This window comes from Rhinolophus sinicus, chromosome X (genome assembly GCF_036562045.2).
Source record: "Rhinolophus sinicus isolate RSC01 chromosome X, ASM3656204v1, whole genome shotgun sequence".
In the NCBI taxonomy this organism is placed as follows: domain Eukaryota; kingdom Metazoa; phylum Chordata; class Mammalia; order Chiroptera; family Rhinolophidae; genus Rhinolophus; species Rhinolophus sinicus.
In genome coordinates, this window is record NC_133768.1 from 48,507,964 (window position 1) to 48,515,913 (window position 7,950).

A 7,950-nucleotide genomic window follows, 5' to 3' on the forward strand; every position below is an offset into this window, starting at 1 on the left:
TGCAACTCAGGATCCTTATAACTTTGCATGCCTGTCATATTAAGTTTTATAATAAATTATTATCTATGCATTCAGAAATTTTACTCTCTCCTAAGGGATTTTTGAATGGTGAATGTGCTCTTACATATTCTGAAATAGACTTCCAGGTAAGGATGGTGGTACTCTTGCAGTGGCCCCCTGGGTAACATTTCTTGTGTAACATATCTCTATCCTCAAATATAATCAACATATTCACATGTCTTTACTGAATACATACTCTGTGCCCCATGTGCAGCACTCAGACTTGGAGAAGAATGTACATGAACATATGAAAAATGTTAAATAACTATAGCAACATTCAAATCTAAATATAATTATATGTTAAATTGTGTGATATAGTGAAAAGTGTACAATTAATAGAGTGAATTCACTAAGATCTGGATTCAATACCGGGCTTTCTCTGGAATTCTCTGCATGTCTTTGGACAATGTCCTTTACTTTTCAGTGCTTAAGATTACTCATTTTTAGCATAAAACTGGTAGACTAAGTATTCCCTAGGTTCTCTTCCAGAGCTATGATTCTTTGACTGTTAAGTTTAACTCAAGAAGTGCTTAATAAAATGTAACAAAAGAAAACTTAACAACAACAGAAAACTTAACACATGGCAGTAACTTGTTGTTAACTAAATGCAAAAGTACTATATAACTTCTGTATTTCCCAGGACAGAGAAGTACTCCAGTAACAGAGACCAATCTGTTTTCACCTTAATCCCTTTGTTTTCCTTTTTGTAGTTTCCTGTAACTTTTGCACACATCATAACCTTTTCCTTTGGCTTTGTAGCTAATATCAATTAAGTACTTACTATACGATAGGCACTCACAACCACTAAACTTTATGCTCTTCACCACTATGTTAAATTGCTAATGGAATGTCATCCATTCTGTTCCTTATTAGATGACATTTTGCCACTCTTGTAGCCTGAGCCACACAGGGCAGTGGACCTGGAGTGAGGAAAAAAACACTTTATTTCTATGTAGTGGGCCTGACCTTCTGATTATTATGTCTTCCTGCAGTCATGTAACAATAAGTAAATGAAGAACATAAAGCTAACATAGGGCTATTGGATTCTGTATGGAGCACTGGGTTTTTAACATAAAGTTAGTCACTGCTTTCCTTCCCTGGGACTCATTTGCAAATATTACAAGCCTTGAGTGTAAATGGAAACAAAGAAATAATAAGACTGGATACAGATAACATAGGCCTTTGTGTTACTATCATCAAGGAATAGTAAGCCTTATAGTAGGTCTGGATTTACACATGTACTAAATAGGTTATTAGCCAATAGTTATTATTTCAGAGTTGCAGAAAATTCCCTGACTCCAAAGTGCCCTTCAATTGGAGCTCTACTGTTTGAAATTCCACCATTCAATTATTTCAATTAAGCAAAGCTATTTAAAATAATTTTCTCCTTAAGTACAAATATCCTTGCAAGGAAAACTATTTTAAGCTATAACTAATCACTAACAATTCAATGTCAATTGGTTCATTACATTATTGATTCTATTGCTAGAAAGACTGTAGCAGGAGGGCTATGAAAGGACAGTACTGGTGGAATGGCATTCAGAGAAGCCTTCATTAAGAAGGTATGACAAATATAACTTTGATGGATGAGTATTATTTCATTAGATGTGGAAAATGGGATGGACTGCAAGCTTCATAAAGGCAGAGACCATGTCTGTCTGTATACCATCATCAGTATTTAAAACAATGCCTAATACATTGAAAACATGAAAAATGTTACATTAGTTAATTAATACCCATTATATTTAGAGGGAGACCGGCCATGATAAAGATTTGCACTTAAAGGTACATGAGATGAAATAACTAGGGAAAGGGTCCCAAGCCCATTGTGTACTCCAAAGAATGACTGTTATAGATGGAGAAGGATAGGGAAGGCTAATTTAGTATAGTAAAAATTTCCTATTGATGCCCATCTCTCCTTCACATCAAACCACGACTCATATGTTCCAAGCTTTCCTCTACCATCAGTACACCTGTCTTTGGGGTGTTTCATATAGCACTTTCTTCTCTTATCAAGGAGGCAGCCAGATGAAATGGAAAGATTATTAGATTGACAGTTTGATGTCTAGCTACATTTCAAAGTTTATATAATAAATGGGGTTCTTTATCCTCAGGCAAGTTACTTCACAATTTGTGCTTGTGCCTCACCAAATGAGTCATCAATGTGAAGATTCAAATGATTTCTTAAAATTTCTGTGAGTAGAACACTTCATCACTGGAGCCATACATAAGTGGGCAACTTATTATAGTTCTTGTTGCTAATATTTTTGAAGAAGTAGTGTTCTACAACCACCTTTGCTCAGTCCCCAGTAAGAAACATGAAACTCAGACATAGCCAAAAGAACACAATCATGGTGAGACTATTCTGTTCCCAAGCCTTTCGTTATCTGAAACCAGCAGCTGTCTCTAGCAAGTGTTGCCAGTCAGAGGTGGGAAATATTCATTGTCCTGCAGTTGGAGAAAAGAGGATGTGTTCTCTAGTCTAGATGGATTACCATCTACCTAAAATCTATTTGCAGAGCTAGTATTTCAGGAAGGGCTGAAAGCTTTAAATGAAATGAGGGGAGCTCTCTACTTGTAAAGGAATTTAAGGTCAGAGTCCCTAGACAATTCCTAGACAATATAGTCTAACTATATGACTGTGAAGGAAAACTGGGAAAATCACGTAGAGGCCAGTGACCAAGCCTTGGATGCTAGCAGTAGGATTTCCAGAGTATGGTTTTTGGTCCACTTCTGGCATAATCTGTGTTTCAGTGGAGATAAAAGAAGATGTTTATCAAGGAACTTATACTCATGATTCACACCATAGACACAATAGCAAATAATGTATGGTAATAATACATACATTAAAAAGTTTGACCATTTCTTAACGGTCAAATGAGCATAATGAAAATATATACACAATGTTGTAAAGATTATGTAAGGTGCCAGATGGGCACTGGACTTATCAAGGGGTCACTTCATAGACTGTGTAGATGCCTGACCAATGCACCATACACCTGAAGCTGAAGTAGAATAACATTGTATGTCAAATATATATATATATATATATATATATATATATATATATATATATATATATATATATATATATATATGTATGTATTTCCTCCCCCACAGGAAGTGGAGTATAGCATAAGGAAGATAGTCAATGGTATTGTAACAATTATATAAGATGTCAGAGGGGTAGTAGCTTGGGGGAGGGATGTTCTCATTTTGTGAGGGGTGTAAAGTCTAACTATTATGTTGCTTTGCACACGAGAAACTGATTTTAAAAAGTACTTAAAAAAGAAAGTATTTACATTTCTTATAGGATTGTCATGAGGATTAAATGATAGAACGTATGTAAAGTATTGGACATGTAGTAAATGCTCAGAAAATTTAATTTTATTAAATATAGATGTGGTATAAGTTGCTAGACACTTCAGAAATGTAAAGAAAGTGGAATTCAATGACCCAGCAATCCCTCTTTTGGGTATCTACCCCCAAAATATAAAAACATTTATGCATAAAGATGTATATACCCCAATGTTCATTGCAGCATTATTCACAGTGGCCAAGACATGGAAACAAGTAAAGTGTCCTTCAATAGATGATTGGGTAAAGATGTGGTAAATATACAAAATGCTATACTACTCAGCCACAAGAAAAGATGAAATACTGTCATTTGTAGCAACAAGGATGGGTTCTGAGATTATTATTGTAAGTAAAATAAGCCAGACAGAAAAAGTCAAGAACCATATGACTTCACTCATATGTGGGATATAAACCTGAAAACAACAAAGTAACAAGACAAAGAAACAAAAAGCTATAGACACAGACAAGTTTAGTGGTTACCAGAGGGTAAGGGGGGAGGGAGGTTCTAGAAGAGGGTAAATGGGGTAAAATATATGGTGATGGAGGGAGAACTGACTGGGTGGCGAACACACAGTGCAATATGTAGATGAAGTATTGTAGAAATGTGCACTTGAAACCTACATAATTTTACTAACCAATGTCGCCCCAATAAATTTAGTTAAAAAATAAGGACTAGAGAAGTCAGGGGTAGCTTCCTGGGGTACCTGGAAGTTGAGCAGAGCTTTGAAATGTATTTATATTTCACAACTCAGAAGAAATACACAAAATTAACAAAATAATAACATGTGTTTTAATATTACTATGTACCAAACACATGCATCGCACATATTATCTTATTTCTTTGAATGTACACAAAAATGGTATACATTGTACAGTGGAGGAAACTGTGATTCAGATAAATTAGGAAATGCAACTCATAAGCAGAGGAACTTGGATTCAAACTCAGGTCTGTCTGACTCCAAAACCTGTAGTTTGAATCACTACACTGTGCTGACTGTTAAGGGGGAAAAAAATCCAGACATCTGAATTAAAAACCTATTGGAATAAGATGAAAAAGAATTTTAAATAAGTAGGTGTGGGAGAAAATTTATAAACCTCTCCAATCTAGGGAAAAACAACATCAGAAATATATTTTTCTCTTTAAAAGTGAAACCAGTCATAACAAACTTCTTACCAGCTAGATTTTAAAAACTAATGAAAATTCTTAAGACAAATGAATTTTTGCTTAACTTATGGTTTTCAAGTTTCTGACACTGAAAGAGACAAACATAGGAATTCTGAAATGACATAGTTAAGTTTTCTATAATGCATGTTTTATTTTTTAGGAGTTTTGGATTTTAGAAACATTGTTTATATACGCCATAAAACTGGTTATTCTGAAAATTGTTTATGATTTTTAAATTCAATTATAATAATTTTATTTTTTATTTCCTACATTTTTATTAAATTCACTGGTGTGACATTAGCTAGTAAAATTATATGTTTTAAGTGTACATTAGTGTAATACATCAGGTATATATTGCATTGTGTGTTCACCATCCAGAGTCAGTTCTCCTTCCATCACCAAATATTTAACCCCCTTTACCCTCTTCTACCACCCCTTCTTCACCCTTACACTCTGGTAACCAGTAAACTGTTGTCTGTGTCTATGATTTTTTGTTTGTTTGTTTGTTGCTCTCAGTTTTATATCTCATGAGTGAAATCATATGGTTCTTGACATTTTTTGTCTGACTTATTTTCCTTAGCATTATAATCCCAAGATCCATCCATGTTGTTGTAAATGACAATATTTCATCTTTTCTTATATCTGAGTAATATACCATTGTATATATGTACCACATCTTCTTTACCCAATGATCTATCGAAAAACACTTGGGCTGTTTCCATATCTTGGCCACCATGAATAGTGCTTCAGTGAACATAGGGGTATGTACATCTTTATGCATAAATACTTTCATATTTGGGGGTTAGATATCCACAGGAAAGATTGTGGGTTGTATGGTAATTCTATTCCTAATTTTCTGAGAAACATCTGTGCTGTTTTCCATTGTGCCTGTACCAATTTACATTCCCATCAGCAGTGTATGAGGATTCCTTTTTCTCCACAGCCTCTCCAACACTCATTATTCCTTGTCTTATTGATAATAGCCATTCCAACAAGTGTGAGGTGGTATCTCATAGTGGTTTTGATTTGTATTTCCCTAATAGCTCGTAAAGTTGAGTATTTTTTTCTTATATCTGCTGGCCAGTTGTTTGTTTTCTTGGGAGAAGTGTCTGTTTACATTCTTTCTCTATTTTTTAATTGCATTGTTTGCTTTTTTGTTGTTGAATTGTATGAGTTTTATTTTATTTTATATCTGTTAGATATATTAGCCCCTTATCAGAGGTGTTATTTGCATATATCTTCTCCCATTTGGTTGGTTTCCTCTTTGTTTTATTTAAGGTCTTTTTTGCTGTGCAGAAGCCTTTTAGTTTAAGTAATCCCATTCATTTATATTTGCTTTTACTTGCCTTGCCTTTGGGGTCAAAGTCATGAAATCCTCTCTGAACCCAACGTCCATTAGTTTAACACCTATGCTTTCTTCTGTGCAATTATTGTTTCAGGTCTTATGTTTAGGTCTTTGATTCATTTTGAGTTGATGTTGGTACATGGTGACAGGTAGCTATCTAGTTTCTTTTGCACGTGGCTTTCCAGAGATTTTAAAATTTAATCAGTTGGATACGAATGTCTCAGGAATAAGTTTATTAGGCTTTTCTCAAAGATTCATTGTGGCAAAAAAAAAAAAGTATTACAAGCTTAACCTTTCATTATAGCATTGAGACAACTGCAGATTTAAAAAAAACACATAGAAATCCTTATTGTTTTCTAAAACCTATACTCAGTGCAAAATTTTTGTCCTCATTTTTCTTTTGTTTTATTATCACTTCTCTTCCACATGGGCAATACAGAATGAATAGTGTAGGCAAATAGGCCAGATTATGCTACACAGCTATGAAAGTTAGGTCACAAACTTCTGTGTGAGCTTCCTCATCTAGGATGGAAAAGAATATATGATTAATTTTCTTAGTCTCTTTGGGCTCTTATAACAAAAAAAATACCATTGACTGGATTGCATAAAGAACATTTATTTCTCACAGTTCTGGAGGCTGAGAAGTCCATAGACAGTGTTCTGCTCACTGGTAAAGCTCTCTGGGGTCTCATTTTTGTAAGGACACTAATCCCCTAATGACCTAATCACCTCCCAAAGGCCATATGTCTAAATACCATCACACTGGGGATTAAGTTTCAACATATGAATTTGCGGTGCACGTAAATATTCTAACATTCAGTCTATAACATTAATTAAATGATTCACAATATTTTCGAGGAGCTAATACATGGTTTCTCAGATAACAAAGACTCCTTTCTGGTATAAACCGTGCTTTATGGAAGTGTTCTTCAACATGTGGTCTCTGGATCACATGGGAACTTATTAGGAATGCAAATTATTGGGTCCTAACCCCGACCTACTTAATCAGAAACTCTGTAGGTGGGACAGCCTCCCAGATGTTTCTAAAACATGCTCAAGTTTGAGAACCACTGTGTTAAGTTAGAAATAATAAATTCTGTCTGGATTGATTTGTGACTAGGTAGAGGAAGTTACTTTTAGCTAGGCCTTAAAGAATGAGTCAGAATTTTGTACACCATACTTCTTCTTTTAGTTAAAAATAATTTTATATATTTGGAAAACCAATAGGTCTGACAATGTGATGTTATGGGAAAGAGTATCACTTTAGACTTTCATATAGGATGCCTTCCTGGGGGATAATCTGGCATTACACAGCAAACTCCTAGCAATTCTGCTTTTTAAAATTTATTCAATAGAAATAGTTGCTCAAATGTACTAAGTTGGGTGTACAAGAATGTTTATCAAAGCATTGTTTCTAATAGTGAAAAAATGAGAACCAACTCCATGTCTACTAGCTATTTAAATTATGGTACATAATTCTGGTGGAATTCTAAGTATACATTAAAATGACTAGATACCTATTCATTGACAAGACACTATATTCATAACAATTATAATTGAATACAAACTACGATTACAAAAAAATATGTGTATATAAGTCAAGTTTAGATAAAATATCTATACGTGTATTCATTTATAGGTCTGTAGTCATATTAAAAAAGTAGAAAGTAATACACCAAAAGATTCGCAATAGAAATATTGGTGATAGATATGTATATATTTAGATTTGTCTTTGCTTATCTCTGTTTTCTAATGTGAAGCTTCATTCTTGTGTGAAGAAATAGTGAAAGCTTAAGAACAACTTAATCTAAGAATTTTAAGCAGACTTTTTACAAAATCTTATAATTAGAGGCTAGAAACACCCTTTCTGTTTTTGAAAACACTGTATTTGTCCTGGAATATTTGGAAACAACTAATCCTTCTTGCTGTAACAGTTTACTGTCAGCGTTAGTGTTCTAAAATCTGGCATAGGTTTATTTCTGAAAGTTTGTATTGCTATTATATAATTACAAAAATATGGTTT